Here is an 18,182-nt window from a genome sequence, read left to right on the forward strand (position 1 = left end):
ACTGGAAAATATTTTCATTCGCAGCATGTCTCCGTATGTGTAAATAATGTCTTGACCTCAATAGCTCATAACCCCTCTATTACTCTTGATGCGACGAAACAATAAATAATTAATCCTTTAAACTGTGCCCTTTGCAGCCAATACGTGGCGTCTCAAGACTGTACCTAAAGCATATATAAATAATGAGAGTCCATTTTTTTAGATCAACTTAATAATGCATTGCTGAATTCATCTTTGGGCAATCACGGCGGAATTTTATTTTTTTTGCTTCTAGCTGTTGCAGTTATTTCATTGGAACTCAGCCCAAAAACATATTAAATACAGTATACAGCCTTTCATGTAACTGTTTTTTAACCTTCACAAGAGAGTGTAAAAACACAACAGCATATTGTTAAGGTGAAGTATGTGGCAGGATGTAACATTTATATTTCGTCATAAATCATTTTGACCAACATCTTTGCTTATAACGGACGACAAAACAAGCACATAGCATCATGACTTATATAGCAATCAAGCAATCAATCAACATCTTTATTTGAACGAGATAAAAGTCTAATTTTTTCAAGAGAGTCCTAAATCACACGTAAAAAAGAGCTGAACACGTGTACTTCACATAATACGATCTAACCCAAAAAACCTGTATTATGGATGGTATTGGTCGCGAAAGCCTACGTGTTAAACGAACAGCGTACATGTTAACAAAAAAATCACCAACAAATGAACGGAAACATCTGCCAATTATTTGTAACGTTGAACACAAAAACCTCCAGCAATATTACGATCAAAACTTCGGCCAAAAATATTTTTAAAATACTTATAAAATAATAGCCAATCGGCAGATCGGGTGTGGAAGGATAAAGTGTGAGTACTCCCACCTTCCAAGGTATCTGTCGAATGTGGAAGAGTAGGCCAAATACCCTCCTCGAGAGGGCCTCTCTATAAAGGCAGTATGAGCAAAGAGGTGCAAGGCTGCACCTTTACCACATCTTACCCATCAAATGAGTTCGGTGTTAATAGTGTTCAAAAGTATTTGCGTTGTCCAAGCAATCTGTCCAGTCTGTCCCTTACAACTGATTGGCGAGGAAGGTTATTCAAATGCAATTAAAATACAATATTGTTCCATAGATGAAGAGCATCGTGTTATAAGGAACATTTTCCAAATATAGTGTTTACTCTTGGGAAATAACACAGGGCATGAGGCACTTGCTAAATCGGAATGGATTGCTTTATCAAAGCTTTATTCCATCTTCCACATATCAAAACAATACAATTATAACATCGAATGGTGACGTTCGCTGCTTGTTGCAGGCGTTCGCAGTTCGATTCCAACAGGCCATCCTGTTTAAAACTGGAGGTGTATTAATCATAAACCAAAATGCAGCGCCTGCTTCACAGCGGACATTCAAGATCTCGTGACGTTATTCACAAAGTGAATGGGCCATTTGTCCAAATGTACCTAACTAAGAAAACAATACTCGCGAATCACTCAATTTGGAAACACATACCAATAGCTACTTACGGAAATGATGCAGACCCCCTGCAACAACATTCTTGAGAATGAGGGAGGACTTTATCGGTAAACAAGAGATTTACACAAGCACACAGCACAAACCCCACGGTAAAAATAAATATATTTCAGTTTTTTTAATCTATCGTATCCCTCTATACAGCAGAGATCATACAATGAATAGGTCCGCTTTCTGCAATAACTGTCACCAGTCTATCTCATCGTCATAGTACAATGCTAAGCATCAATTATCGGTATACATACTCATATATATCCCAATTCCTTAGGACGCTACACATACCTCGGTAGAAACCAAACGGGGAAACTTACTGGCAGGCTGCAATTCCTCGAGTCAAATAACCCCATACAGGCACACAAAAATAACAAAGATCCCCCGTATAGCCTTTAATAGACTGTAGGGGCAAGTGCTGTTAGCAAGCACCTACATATGATGGCCGGAACGGTACACGAGGGGGTGGGTGGCCAGCACCACGCCCGACCGCCTTTGTCTCCCCAGTGGCGATGTTTACACACCACATCAGGTACTCATTTGAGGCTGAGTGGACGTAGGGGAGACCCAGGACAGGTTCAGATGATCGTTACTGATGTTGGCCGTGAGCGAGAATCGAATCCGGGTCGCCGGGTTTGTAGCGCAGCGCGCTAACCGCTACACCACCGCTCCGCTCGCACTAACACTCAACCACACACAAAGCTGGCTCAATATGGAACACTCACCCAGGAACATGAACACAAATGCTGCCAATCTCAAATTATTTCAATCTTCAATTAAACACCCCTGGAACAATACTTGTAACTGCGACAGCAAGAGTACATTCTACGTCAACCGACAGTGTGCACCACTTAGTGAAGTGTTTGACTGTGGCGTTTATTGTATACATGTGTACAGTGTAGAAGCTTTAGACTAAAATGTGTTTTTTTGCGTACGTGTCATCACGCGTATGCTATGCATGTATTAATTGACACCGTAGACCGACACCCTTGCAAATGAGAGGTTAATCTCAAGAGATTATCCAGGTGAAATATTAAAATTGATGTAATCAGGGGCGCTGTAACGAATCCCAACTGTAACACATCACCACCATCCCATGACTTAGTGCAGGTCTGAGCCCATCACCGTTTCCCAATCAACTTCACCAAACTCACGTGGAAAAAAAGGGCATGTTTCAACATTGACAGCAGATGCATGTTTTTGCTTCATTCTCTTCGTAAGAATGGTAATGGTGAACATAGAGGTCATGGGTTCAATCTCCAGAACTATTGAAACAGTGGGACAATTTTTAACCCACCCCATGTACAACCGCCTCCGTCCACCTACCATCAAGCAGTGTGTGTGTGTGTGTGTTGAACGTCTTTCCCACTGTACGTAGCAAACCATGCTCATCGGAGGTGCGGCGGGGGGGGGGGGGGAAACTAAACACAAAAAATATATTCTAAAGAAACGAGCTTTAAATCTAGATTTCAAAGTGCATAGCTCCAGCAGCTTCCTAATCTAATATGGGAAGAGCGTTCCAGACGGCCGCAGAAGCTCATCTGAAAGCGCCACGCGATGCGGTGCCCGTCCTTGTTGTTAGCTGGCTCGCCAAAAGCCGCTGCGAGGATGATCGGAGTTACCCGCGGTGCTTCTTGACGATATCAGCAAGGTTCTGCGGTACGTTGGTGGCAAGCACTTCGCGCTGTGCGATGGGGGTAAAATCTGGGTACTCGAACCGCTTCCACGACATCTGGCCAGCGTGAAATAGTGGGGCCAATATCACCCTTGTTAGGGTGAGCTCTGTCGAGCGTCCCCTTCGAAGAGACTCCCTCGTATGGACGCCCTTCCAGCAGTCGTGGCGCGAGTGAGCGCTTTGGCGGGACCGCACCTTTACCTCTCACGAACTTCGCTCCAGCACAGGTTCTTCCAGCAGCAGCAGCAGCGACGGCGGCGGCGGCGGTACGAGCAAGCAATTGCAGGGCTGCACCCTGACTGACTAACGTGACATTCGAGAACATGTCTGGGATGTGTGCATACTCGCAAAGACAAAGCCCAAACGTGTAGCCTGTAACAGACTGTTGGGGCAAGTGCTGTTAGCGAGCACCTATGCAGATCGGCACGGCACACGAAGGGGGCGAATGGCCAGCACCACGCCCGGCCACCTTTGTATCCCTCGTGGCGATGTTTACAAGCCGTACCAGGTACTCATTTGAGGCCGAATCGACCTAGGGGAGACCCAGGATCGTTTCAAATAATCGTCACTGGTGATGGCCGTGGGTGGGATTCGAAGTCGGGTTGCCGGGTTCGTAGCGCGGCGCGCTATACACACAATTCACACACACAATTCATATACACACACAATTCACACACACACACAATTCATAAACACGATTCATAAACGCGTATTAAACAAATATAGGACGATGCGAGGGTGTTATGCAGTGGAAGCAATAGATACGTGCACGTCTCCCGTTCCGCGACAAGGCTTTGGCGACTCGAGGCGGACATGATTGATGCTCCGCTGCTGGATGGTGAAGGGTCAAATAATATAATCAACGCTTGAGCTGGCAGCCGCAGCAGCCCCAGTAGCAGCAGCAGCAGGAACAACAGCGCCTCCTCCTCCTCGCTGGGAGACTCTGTCAGCCAGCCACGTAACGCATCCCCATCCCGTACACGGGCGCTGTGCAGCAGGGGACCCAGACACCCACTTTGGAAGTTGGGCATGTTCTGCTCGAGTTAATGATTAAAAAAAAAGGTGTGATCAGAAAAGCTCTCCCCCTCCACCCTATAAACTTCGTCACGAATAAGCGGAGTTCTACTCGACTCTCTTCTATGTAAATAAATGAAGTCCTTGACCTATAAAAACTCGAGGGTACTTCCCGACAAGGTAGAAAGCTGAAATTTGGTCAATGAGTAGCTTTTAGGACACAAACAACAAATCCCATATTTTAAATTTTAAGGCCCCCAAATCTCGATTTTAAGTGCCCCATGAACATGTTTGTGCTCGTCATTCAGAAACCGTTCAAAATAAAAGATCGTTTGATAGAGCGTTAAACAGAAAATACAATTAAAGAGAGAATCATTGTTCTATTTTTGATAGTTTGAGATATTTCGGATTAAAGCGGGTATGAACGAAATAAATATACATTTTATGATGTTCACATCTGATTGATTCGAAAACGGTAATAATTATCCTCATAGAGTGTTAGGTTAAGTAATTTTTGTTCTTTCTAATAAAAAAATAACGGAATCTTTAAATCGAGCGGTTTCCGATGGGTACGTCTTTAAATATGAAAAGTTGAATGAAGTCGTCGACAATTTGTGTTTTTTTCAGGAAATATACAAATTTGTGTAGTAATTGTTAGTCTGATCGTGGAAAAATTTGTTAAAAATCAATCAGGTTAATTATTATATTTATTGACTGAACACGGGACTCATTGCCGAGTGCTATTCACGCGCTGCTGTGTAATTCAACGTCTCATCATCAGTGTAATCACCAGTAGTGTCACCCTTTGAAGGGAGAAGAACGTGGACTCGTTTTTGGCCAGAATTAGACTTCCCAGGCATGTCTAGGAGACACCCACATTCTCCCTAGGCATATCTAAGAGACACCAACAGATTCCGTAGATATAGCTAACAGACATCCACAGATAGTGGCCGGAGTTGGGAGGGGGGTGACGTGATACCGAATCAATTCCCCCTGCCAGCAGTGGACTTTAAAAAAGTTTCGTATAAACATTTTTTTTTTAAATATATGTTCACGCTAAGGAGCAAGTGGAAGGGATTGGCGTTTGACATTTCGCTTCGCGGTGCACTTGATGTTGGCGTACTTCTTGGATGCAGAGCAGCGATTGACATTCCATTGTTCACGTCCCACGATGGGACGTGAACCGCTCCCGACGCTCCTCCCTTGACCGTGCCACTCGTGTCGCCCCCCCCCCCCTCCTCTTCCTCCTCCCTCATTGCCGAGCAGTCTCGACCACCGTGGGAGGCGGAGTGAAGCACTTCACACCGTAGCCACGCCGCAAGATGTCAAGCATCAGCATCGCACACAATGCTCGGAACACGATGTGCGTGCAAACAGCCAGCAGGCATCCCCACGGGCGCGCATGATAGGAAATATTCACGTGACATGCAAAGGCAAAGATCCCCCACTCTACCCCCCGTATTGCCTCGAGCAAACTTGGGGCAAGTGCTGTTAACGAGCACACATTATTAGAGTCGGCATAGAATTCGAGGTGGGTGGGTGACCAACACCACGCCCGGCTGGCTGGCTTTGTCTACCCCCGGTGCTGATGTTTAAACACCGCACAATGCACTCCTTTGCAATGTATTCCTGGGAGGCCAAGGCCCGGTTTGGACGTTTTCTCACTGTTGGGTGAGTGGGAATCACACTCGAGTCGCGGGGTTCATTGCGCAGTGTGCTAACCACTGCACCACCGCTCTCGACGTGGGACAAAAAACGCACACACACACAGATCTTTGTATTAATGTCAATTAGGGATGTGTACACCAAGCGTGGGTCACATGTGAACGTACACACGCGAGGAAGCACACACGCGCGCGTGCACAGCTGTATACATTTCAAGCAGCGCACTCCGAACCAAGTCAAGTAACACACACGCATTCTCGCATAACTACACACACATAAAGCACAAGCTATGAAATGGGGGTTAAATCCGCAGCGATTTTAAATACGCAGAACAAATTAGTCGTAGAAACTCGTGTCCTTGCATGATGAGCCTTTTCCATTATGAGAACCCATCGGCTGGAATTCTTAGGGCACCGCAGGTGTCTATGAATATTTACCCATGAATCGGCAGGTGAGTCCCATTAGTTTACACGTGACGACAGCAGGAGACTGGCTGGCAATTGAAGGCAAACACAGACTATGCCCCCCCCCCTGCTCTGCATCACCCCGTATTTATTGTACCACATTTGCTGCAAGACAAATGTACGGGGTGCTCTGGAAGCAATTTGCCAGCCGGAGCGTGGCCGCGCCACTCTGATCGGAACCTTCGAGGAGCTCAGTGGAATGAACACGTGCACACCAATTGGTGTTACATCCTCAAGTCTATTTTCGAGAGCCAATGTCGGAAGTCAAAGCGATTGGCCCACGTCATGAAGCACACACGTCCCAACAGTGGGCTCGCGCACCTATCGTTGTGCACATTCGCCGACAGACCCGAAAAAATCGTCCCCAATGTGCTCGATCTCATCATAACCTTGTAAGCAAAGCCGGTTGAGCCTGACCAGGGGTGAGTTGGATGGGTGGGTGGGTGGATGGGTGACAACCAGAGTCGACCCGATACAGTAGCAGGCAGACCTGGCTCCAGCTCCTCTTGGTTAGAGGTGGTGGAGAAGTGGGTGTCGTAGAGTTGTTGTGTGTGGCCCATCTTAACAGTGGTCAGTGATCTACTGCTATGGAATGAATGCAATAAAGCTGGGAAATATGATTTGGCTGCTATAAATATTTACATGATTATCCACTTCGTTGAGCTATCATTTGTGGCCCGGTCGCTTTTTAATAAGAGGTATATAGCTCAGTGGGCCTTATCTGATCAAATATATATTTTTTAATTAAATCGTAAAAACGGACATTTGTTAGTGCAGGACCAACCTCAGCACCCCCACCGAGCCTTGTGCTGTAAGCTTCAGACTGCTGGGGGACTGGAAGATGGAATTGCTGAGTGTCATCCTCTCGTACGTCCAGAGGGGGGAAATCAAGGGAATCGTACCGACCATCGCTATCACATTCCCGGTGCCAGAGTTTAACAATACACTCTACAATTGGCGTGACATATCCACACCACAACAAGCACGTGCCTCCCAACCCGTATGATGGACTGAGAAGATAAAGAGACATTTCATTCAAGTCCGTGGGCGCCAGTAGATTTTCATTCTTAGAACTTGCACGTTTAAAGACCATTTTCTAAGCTCCATAAAACACACTGCAATGCGATCTGAATAAAACATATTAATATACTTACATCATACAATACACATTCATATTCTTTGGGTGTTTCCGTAAAGCCACGTAGATAGAACAAATAATCAAATAATAAAAATATTAACAATATCACGACGTTTCGATCGCAACACAAGCAATCGTCATCAAGTGAAAAATATAGCGGGGGAGCTGCTGAGAATATATAATATTATTGTTATTATTTTTATTATTTTATTATTTGTTCTATCTACGTGGCTTTACCGAAAGACCCAAAGAATATGAATTCCTGAAGTCACGAAAGCTTTAAGTCACGATTTAATACACATTCAGTCTTTATGTGGCCCAGAAATATACAAAGATCGGTGTTGTTTGATTTAACAATATTTTTTAGAGGCAGTCGACCTCCAACAACAACGGAGGGCGGAGGAGCGACGCTCTCAACAAGCGGAGCGCCGGGTGGCTAAAGCGCAGCAAGTTGGCACAGTAGGGGGCACAGGTGGTGCATCAGCCAGTCGTCTCAGTCAACCCGTGGCACCTGCTGGGTCTGCCCCGTGACCTCCTGCCAGCGGGCGTTCGACACTTCACGTGGCCTCAACGTGCACCCAGCCTGGCACAAGCACCGTGGTGACATCACCACCACTTAGTGGCGAATGGCGGTTGTTGTTGATACTCCAGGTAATTCTTGGATGACAATAAATGATGACCAATGGATGATGATTTATGGCTGATAGATTATGATTACATGGATGAAGGACGATTGTCAGATTGATACTGACAATAGCAATGATAACACTGACAACAATGTTAACAATGACAATAACAATGATAACACTGACAATAACAATGATAACACTGACAATAACAATACTGACAATAACAATGATAACACTGACAATAACAATACTGACAATAACAATGATAACACTGACAATAGCAATGATAACATTGACAATAACAATGATAACACTGACAATAACAATGATAACACTGACAATAGCAATGATAACACTGACAATAACAATGATACCACTGACAATAGCAATGATAACACTGACAATAACAATGATAACACTGACAATAGCAATGATAACACTGACAATAACAATACTGACAATAACAATGATAACACTGACAATAACAATACTGACAATAACAATGATAACACTGACAATAGCAATGATAACATTGACAATAACAATGATAACACTGACAATAACAATGATAACACTGACAATAGCAATGATAACACTGACAATAACAATGATACCACTGACAATAGCAATGATAACACTGACAATAACAATGATAACACTGACAATAGCAATGATAACACTGACAATAGCAATGATAACACTGACAATAACAATGATAACACTGACAATAACAATGATAACACTGACAATAACAATGAAGATGATGATGATGATGATGGACAGGATGAATAAAATGCTTTGAAGAAGCGCAATTTCCCGAAACGTTATTATATAGTTATATTCTTGGTTCTTTCGGTAACGTCACGTAGAAGGGAAACAATAAAATGATAAAAATATAAAACAATACAATTATATTTTCATTCTATTTATTTATTTCCCCTTCTACGTGACTTTACCGAAAGAACCAAGAATATGAATCCCTGCAGTCACGAAAGCTTTAAATAAAAATTGATTATATATATTTCATCCTTTTCATGCCACTGTTATTGCCCAAATGCGTTGAGCTTGTAGCAATGTTTCTGCGGTCGCCCACTTGATCATGGCAAGCTTAAACCGGGCAGAGATAATGATGCCGCATGATGCGCCACGTTGCTCCGAGTGAAAACCGCACATGCGGGGCGGCGGGGGGGGCTCTCCGCACTCACTTCGCTCCCATCGCAGCGCGGTTAAACCATTATGCATCTGAAGGGTCTCACCCTGACATTTAATTAACTCGCGTTTGCTCAAACAAGCTACGCAACGCGTCCGCACGGTCCGTCCGTGACACCCCGGACTAAACAAGCGCACTCCGCACGAAATGCATCGAGCGCTGCTGCGACATTTTCATGATGCAGCTGCAATTCAGGTTTCTAAATTCATTGGGGGGGGAGGGTTGTATTTTTTTTTACACGCGAAGGGGACGGACATCGATGTGGGGAAGACTATTCAACAATACCCACGATTGAGCCTCGAGCTACCATTGTTAAAGCTAAGCCAGTTGTCTCATTGGTCTCCGACACGATTAATAACGCAAAGTCCCATTGCACAGTCAATACTTATACCTTCGCTCTTGTTCTGTGTGGGAAATTTCAGCTTACGTGAAGGTTTCGAAGTAGTGATAGCAAATGTAAAATCCGATTAGAAAATGTGAAATAAATATAGAAAAAACGTTCTTGAATTTGGATCTCCTCAAAATTTCGGGAATCGGTTTTTATTCAAATGCTCAATCGGATTTTAATGCCGTGATTTTTGGAGTAAATATTTGTAAGTTCGTGCCATTAAAAGCCGAGAGAGAAGCAGGCGTATATTGCTCCCGGTTACTTGCCTTACTTGATCATTTACAGAGCAACATTGTTCATACATTTCTAATGGAGTCACACATCTCAAAGTGATTTGTCGCTCAAATGAGCAATGAGGCGTTGCTCATCTCCCGTGTACATCCTTGAGTCAAACGTAGGAATTCCACATTCCCACTGCAGAGGGCAAGTCCACCCCGATCGAATTTGAACTCGGAAGCCACTCGCTCTACCGTTTAGCCAGCTGACGAATTTAGTGCGTGTTTTATTTGTTACTTCATTATTTGATTGGGTTTCGTTTTACATCTCTCTCGCGTTAACAGAAAAAAAATTAAAACAATAAATCATAGGTCACAAAACCATCTCTTATTCCTCCATTTACATCAACCGAACAATACTACGCTTGGGCACGTGAGGGTCAAAGTATACAAAGTACCTTTAACTAAACTGGCGCAGTGTTAGGATACAGACCTACACATTGTCACGGCATAACAAGCATTATACTCATGGCAATACGGTATATATCAACAATACATGGCATACAAGATTGATTCATTTGCTATACGACACAGACCATGCCAGCTTATGGTCATGTCCATGCTGTAAGTCCAGTAATGGCATCTGTAAATAATGAGTCAAAGACATCACATCAGAATCACAGTGCAGGCTGTAAGACCGTGTGTTTCAAACAACAACAACAACAACACAAAACTACGAAGAGAGCACACATGGCGCCTTTGTGCATTATGCGAAAAACCATCAGCATCTCCTGAAGTGCATTGTGGTCCTTTTGTCACTCCAGTGAGTTTCACGTCTTCTACATAAAGCAGCCCAAATAAGTAAAATACTGCAGTAAATCAGAATTTGTATATTATTCGGCACAGTAACGTGTGCTTGAGGCTAGATAAATAACGCTTAAGATATTATTATGCATCGCCTTAAAGATTTCAATGCATTTCACAATTGTTGCACATTTGCCCATGTTCACGTTAATTATAAGATGCTGTAATAGATATAGTGCTTTGTTACTTGACTAAGACTTCATTAAAGTGCAATTTCACTAGATCTCTGGCACTTTCGGGTAAGACGTGTCACCCTGGCACTCAATCAATTTGATAGTTTCTGCATTAAGCGTAAATCCTACATAGACGGAACCACAGACACATGTAAAGCACATTATTTTATTGTTTTACATTTGTATTATTTTATTGTTTGCCTTCTACGTGACTTTACCGAAAGAACCAAGAATATGTAAAGCACATTGTTTTTGCTTTCTGCTTGTTTACCCAGCAAAGCACCGCCAAGCCCCACAACTCTTCATTCATGAGGGTCCTGCCAAGTTTTCACAGTAAGAGGGAGGGGGGCAATATTGGCTTTATAAAATGAAACGTGTAAAATTTGCAGGTAATGTATTACATTTGGACAATGACGCCAATACACAATGGCCTACTCTTGCGAATTACGTCACGGGATCTTTAACGTCAACTTCACAGTGGACAGCGCAATATTTTATGATTGTATGTAAGTATATCGAATTTCTTTCGCACTGTTCGCAGCCAACCGTGCTAATCGGACGGCCGCTGAATTCGAACCTCTGCAACAAGTGGTTAAAGGCGCTCCCCTCAGTGAAATGTGCCGGAGTTTACACGTAAACATGGGATGCTCAAGACTCATTCAAACAAGGCAAAATAAAAGGCACGCATTTGCATGGATCCTGCAGCACTTTTCGAGGTGCGGTGTAAGTACTCGCGGCAGCTACGCATTAATGTTCAAGTTTATTTTGTTCAACCAGGTGAGAACTCAATAGACCAGGGTGCATTTCATTCGCAAATGGTGGTGACCTGGGTGACACACGAAGCAGCGCAAGTCCGTACGCTTGTGACCAGAGAGCAGCGCTCAGTATGTCAATTGCCAGGAGCAGTGCGGGCATCCCTTTGACCAATTTGGCTCCTTCTCTCAACGGCGGTTCTCTAAAAGCGACGCAACTTTAGAGTGCTATAATGTTTTGTCCGCATTAGATACTCTTTTGAAGATGCATCGTGCCCCCCCCCCCTTCTCCCCCTCCCCCCAGTTACAAATGGACAAAGATCCTCCGTATATCCTTAACAGAATGTTGGAGCGAGTGCTGTTAAGCGAGCACCTACGAAGGTTGGCACGGCACAAGATGGGGTGGGTGGCCAACACCACGCCTGGCCGCCTTTGTCTCCCCAAGTGGCGATGTTTACACATCACACCATACACTCATTTGAGGCTGGGTCGACCTAGTGGAGGCCCAAGACCGGTTCAGATAATCGTCACCTGGTGTTGGCCGTGAGCGGGAATCGAACTCGGGTCGCCGTGTTCATAGCGCAGCGCTACAGACACATACAGGTAGGCACACAGACAAACGGACAGAGATCAAGCGTGAACACTGAGTTTTCGTCAGAAAGCACCCATCCATTCATGAACTCTACACTCATGCAAAATGAACATCAGTTGCCTTTGTCGATAACATTCCAGAGAACAGGGGGGGGGGGGCTGGAAAAAAATGTCGACCCCGATACAGCCAAGACCCTAGACACTACTGTCAGTTGTGATTGTACAAGTTATTACTTTCCCATGAAAAGTTCCTTCGGACGCAATGCAACATACTGACACTCGGTGCCAAACGAGTTCTGGCCCATCGAATGAAATAAATTGTGACAAGCGAGGAAGTGCATTTGGATTACAAGCACATCTCACGTGCACTCACGTTTACACACATGTTTACACACATGTTTACACACACATGATTACACACGTTTCTAAGAGCACCGCACACCTGCAAATTCTAAGTAAATAAATAATACAAATCTGATTCTTATTTTTTTAAAATCCGCTCTGTGTCCACCATGGAGCTTGTTTGACCTATGTTGATGTTTTTTTTTCTTCCAAAGTCTAGTAATGTCATCAGTATATGTACGTTGAACTTCTTTCGCACCGTACGTAGCCAACCGTGCTAATCGCTCGTCAATGCAGGTTGGCAAAGCAGAGCCCAGGACCAGGAGAGAGTATCACGGGCAACCCGTGTTAGCCATATGCTGGGTATCAAACATAGGTTGCCAGATTTATATGACAGTGCACCAAACAGATTTAAAGCGCATCATAACTGTGCTCTGTTGAATTCACCATTTTCAGTAGAGTGGATCAAGATTGTCCACGTGCCCTCAAGTTGGAATTATGCCACAGAAATGGCAACTCCGTGTAATGACCCGATCCAGCAGCACAAATCAAGAATTCCAATAATAATACTACCACGACTACCCAGTACAAAAGACTTTAGGCTCAATATTATTTTATCAAAACGACCCTGCGTTACAATTAATTCGTTAACATGTGTGTGACATGTGGAGGAGATGATTCTCAAAGTTCCGCACAGATAGATTCACACACTCACTCTGTTCGCTGCCATCTCTTGGCCAAATCGCCACCCAGTGGCTTTTGGGATTTCATAAAGATTCATGATCCACCAACCCTTGCCTCAAAGGTTTGTGATTACACTCATAGCACATTCAATATGGCTCACCAGGTGACATGACAACCACCAACATCAACAACCCAAATTTAATATGACAAAGAGTCATGTACGTATGTTGAACTTATTTCACACCGTATGTAGCCAACCGTGCTATCGGAGGTGTGGGGGATGGACAACAAATTAAACGCAAAAAGCAGTTCTAAAGAAATAAATTTTCAATCGAGATTTAAAAGTGCATAGCTCCGGTGGCTTCCCAATATCGGAAGGAAGAACGTTCCAGACGGCTGCGGAATCGCATTTGAAAGCATGCGATGTAGTGACAATCTTTGTTCGATGGGTAGCCAAAAGCCACTGCGAGGATGACCGGAGTTCGCGCGATGGTTCATGCCCGTAATTAAATCCTTTCGGAAACCATATGAACCAATTATTGCCCGATTAAAATCTGTAAATGACTGTAACGTGGCAAGAGGGCGGGCTAAGCGTGACACTGAGAGAAAGGGTCGCGACTGAGGCGTCACGATTCACAAGACGCTGCGATCGTGATGCACCACTCCTCCTCGAACGTGGCTCCACTCAATCCCAGGGTGGAGCGTCCTCTCCCTCCTCCCCCCCCCCACGATTTATCGCGGCGGTACTGGGCCAATGCATCCTGGCGCAATGACGCGTTCCCATAGGCATTATCGACTGGTACACGGACACCATCAGTACCCTTTGTTTGTGTTGATCATCGTCATCATCATCGTGGTCACTATAATCCTCATCGAGCTGACCACCGTTTCCGTTGTCATTGTTCGTCACGATTCATAATCACCAATCGCCATTCGTTGTCGTCAGTTAGTCCGTCATGAAATAATAATAAATCATCACGTGATGAAGATCACTCATCCTTCATGATCCATCCACTGCTAGATACAATACCCCCACCGCCTTTTTCCATCCCTATCACTGCACATGAATACATCTCATCAATTATAAGCACACATACACATATATGTGATAAACTAAACAAAAAAATAAACTTTTTTTATTTTGCCAGGTAAAGTCCACTGAGCTACAAAGATATTTTTTTTCAGAAGCGACCTGGCCACAAATGATAGCTCAACGAAGTAGCTTGTCATTTATAGTGGCCACATATTCTAAACGCGTGTCTCTAAATGTGGAGGGAAAAACTAGGAGGACCCGGAGAAAAATCCACAGGCGATAACAGCGAGAAGCACAGATGTCTGTTTTAATAGCGGATCGATGCCCCCTTCTAACATAGCAGTGACGTATGGTGTATAATTGTAAGAGTATTGATAACTAGTGTAGTAATCCTAACTCTAAATCTAAACGTAACCTTTAGCTATTGACATGAAAGCTTCGCAGTCTCAGACAATGCACTCCCAGCCGGCTGAAGCACTGACGCGATGTATCCTTGGCAACAAACAATCTAAAAATGGAATTTATTGTATTGTTGCATTGGACTTTGGTATGATCGAAAGGCATTTTTAAAAAAAATATGTTCCCGTTATGTTTGACACCACCACATTATGATAGGTGCAGTGTCTGAGTGTAGCATCAGCGGCACACTGCGTTGTGGACCCGGCGAGCGTGGGGTGATATCAGAACCAGTCCCTAGGAACCTCCTTCACCAACCTACGTGGTTAAATAATCCTCAATGACCTCGAGAAGAAGGGACAAAATGGACCGCATTCCCACGGATTAAAATCGAGTTACTTGGTTAGGTTGTAACAAAGCATTGAAAGGTAAATCAAAAAGTGTAAAGTTTGTTTTATAACAGTTTCCATGACAAACACGGGGAGGAGAGATCTTGATCCAGCAGCGAATTGATCAAGGGTTGTCATTTCGTTACTTGCAGCCAAGCAGATGTTGGCTACAATGCAGTAAGATAACCGTTTCTTAATGAATCTGCTTACACGAGGCTGCCACTCGATATGGACATGGAAAAGTGGCGTTTCAGTTTTGCTGGATCGTTTCCTCTCGGCTTGTTAATTTGGTGTACAAGTCAACAGCTGAAATGTAACTTTAATCAGCTCATAGTTACGGGTTGCTCGGGATCTGTATGCATGTACCGTATGTTGAACTTATTTCGCACCGTACGTAGTCAACTGTGCTAATCGGCAGTGCTATATTTACTATGACGATACACCATTTAAGGATTTTCTCGAAACTCACAGTGGCTTCAGTTTAACCGGCAAATAAATAAAACCAGGAGGCGGGATCTTGAAAGTAACACGTGATTTCAGAGTGGCACTCGAGCTTAAACCTCTGGCAATGCAGCTACTTAGTATCATTATTTTAGAAGGGGGCGATGCAGTGACTTAAGAGATTATTTGCATTTGGAGAATTGTAAAAAAAAAATCTCCCCCACTGCCCCTTGTGAGTAAATACTTTATATGGAAATACTTTATATGGGAAATGCTCGATGCTTGTGGGGCTGAGTGGTGACCATGAGCTGGAGTGGTATCCCCTGGCATGCGTGCTGGGTTTCTCTGGATAATTTTCACAGTTTCGTCCCACATAAAGCCGGACTATTCGTGGACGGAATTTGCCAAACATCCCAATGTTGCAAGACCCTCCTGAAAAGAGCGTCTTGAGATTCAGTGGGTCTTTAAGGTAAAAAGACACATTATTATTAATAAAATGCACAATTGCACAACCAATTCTTTTTTACGTGCCCTCAAAAACTACCCATGCAATTCACATAATCGACAACCACTACGACCACAACCACCACTATCACAAACAAAGATTTCTCGTTTCGCCTTCAAAGGAATGTTGGGGAAATTGTTGCAGACGAGTAAATATTAAGGCCGGCAGGGCGCACAAGGGGGTGAGTCACCAACACCACGCCCGGTCGGTCGCCTTAGCCACCCCAGCGCTGATGTTGGCGCACCGGACCAGGCACTGACACAAGACTTTGTCTACCCAGGGGAAACCCAGAACCGGTGCAGATATTCGTCACCGATGTTGACAGTGAGCGGAAATCGAATTCGGGTCGCTGGGTGCCGCGCGGTGCGCCTACAACCATACACTACCAACTCCCCCAACAACAATCACCATCAGCACCATCACCACCGCCATCATCACCACCATCAAGCATCTCCCACTCCGCCCGTAGGCTCAATCGCTCAATCGCCCGCCGCCTGCCATTTGCTCCAAAATGGGAAAACACGTGGCTCAAGGGTGACGCATGGGTCCTGTTGGCGCGTGCAGCGGGCCCCACCATTTACCGAACACTCCGTCGCAACTACAACAGCGGCAACAATGGGGGGGGGGGGGCCGAGTCGCTATCTGGGCTCGCTGTTAATTGAAACCAGAGGCCGCCGAGTGACACTGAGTGATGACGGTGGTGATGATGGACTGGCGCACACGCTCATTGTTAGTTACTGCGCCTGGTCAGTAGGGGGGGGGGGGGGGGAGATTGCCCATACTTGACCACAATGATCAGTGCGGGTTGGTGAAGGAGTTGGGGGGGTCTGATATCACTCGCCACTGATGTTAGCCGTGGACGGGAAACGAACCCAGCTACAGTAGTTTGGTTCACAACGTGCATGGTGCGCTAAGCGCTGGCGCCACCGCTCTGCAATGTGCACGGACACACGAACACAACAACACACGCGATTCGGCGCCATGCATATAACCTTGATTTACTGTCTATAGCCTGTACAGGCGTCTCAAAACGCGCAGTCTCAAAAGACGCTGTACAGGCAGAACCAGAGGACATTCATTTTTATTAACGGTGCATAGACAACGACAAAGCCAAAGGATCCCCCGTGTAGCCTTCACATACTTTTTAGGGCAAGTGCTGTTACTAGCGAGCACATAAGGCCGGCACAGCACGCCAGGGAGTGGGTGGCCAGCACCACGCCCGGCCGCCTTTGTCTCCCTCGTGACGATCCTGACACACCGCACCAGGTACTCTCATTTGAGGCTGAGTCAGATAATCGTCACTGGTGTTGGCCGTGAGTGGGAATCGAACTCGGGTCGCCGGGTTCGTAGCGCAGCGTGCTAACCGCTACACCACCGCTCTCCACCAATACCAAAACCACGCCATTCGCCACTCAGTGACGGTGACGTCACCACGGCGCCTGTGCCAGGCTAGGTGCACTGAGGCCACGTGAAGTGTCGAAGGCTCGCCGACAGGTCTCGGGACAGACCCAGATGCCATGGGTTGGCTGCCTGAGATGACTGGTAGATGCACCAGCTGCACTCCCTACTGTGCCAACTTGCTGCATTTTATCCGCACTGCGCTCCGCTCGTTGTTGTGAGCGTCGCTTCTCTGCCCTCCGTTGTTGGAGGGCGACTGCCTCCAACTGCCCAGTAGCGTCCTTCTCGAGCCTCCTCCATAGAGGCCGATCTTGACACCGCTGGTACCAGTCGTCAGCAAATCAACCCAGCTCCACATCCTCCTGTACCGCATCACTCCATCTCTTCTCCAGCCCACGTCGTGCCCGTTTTGCTCCCTCTATGCCAGGGGTGGGGAACCTTTTTTCTGCCAAGGGCCATTTGGATATTTATAACATCATTCGCGGGCCATACAAAATTATCAACTTAAAAATTAGCCTGTTATATTTGGTCAAACATTCCATTAACTCACTCCTAATGCGATGGCTGGAACTACTTCTCTTTGGTGTGGCGTGTGATGTTAGTTGGTATTGATGATGTTGCTACTCGCAACTGCCTTTCCAGGTGTGCTCCTGGATTTATTGAATTTCGAGTTCCGCCTGCGGTTGTCTTGGGAGGGCC

This window comes from Petromyzon marinus, chromosome 17 (assembly GCF_048934315.1).
Source record: "Petromyzon marinus isolate PM22_M1 ecotype Great Lakes invasive population chromosome 17, UKy_Petmar_22M1.pri1.0, whole genome shotgun sequence".
NCBI classification, from domain to species: domain Eukaryota; kingdom Metazoa; phylum Chordata; class Hyperoartia; order Petromyzontiformes; family Petromyzontidae; genus Petromyzon; species Petromyzon marinus.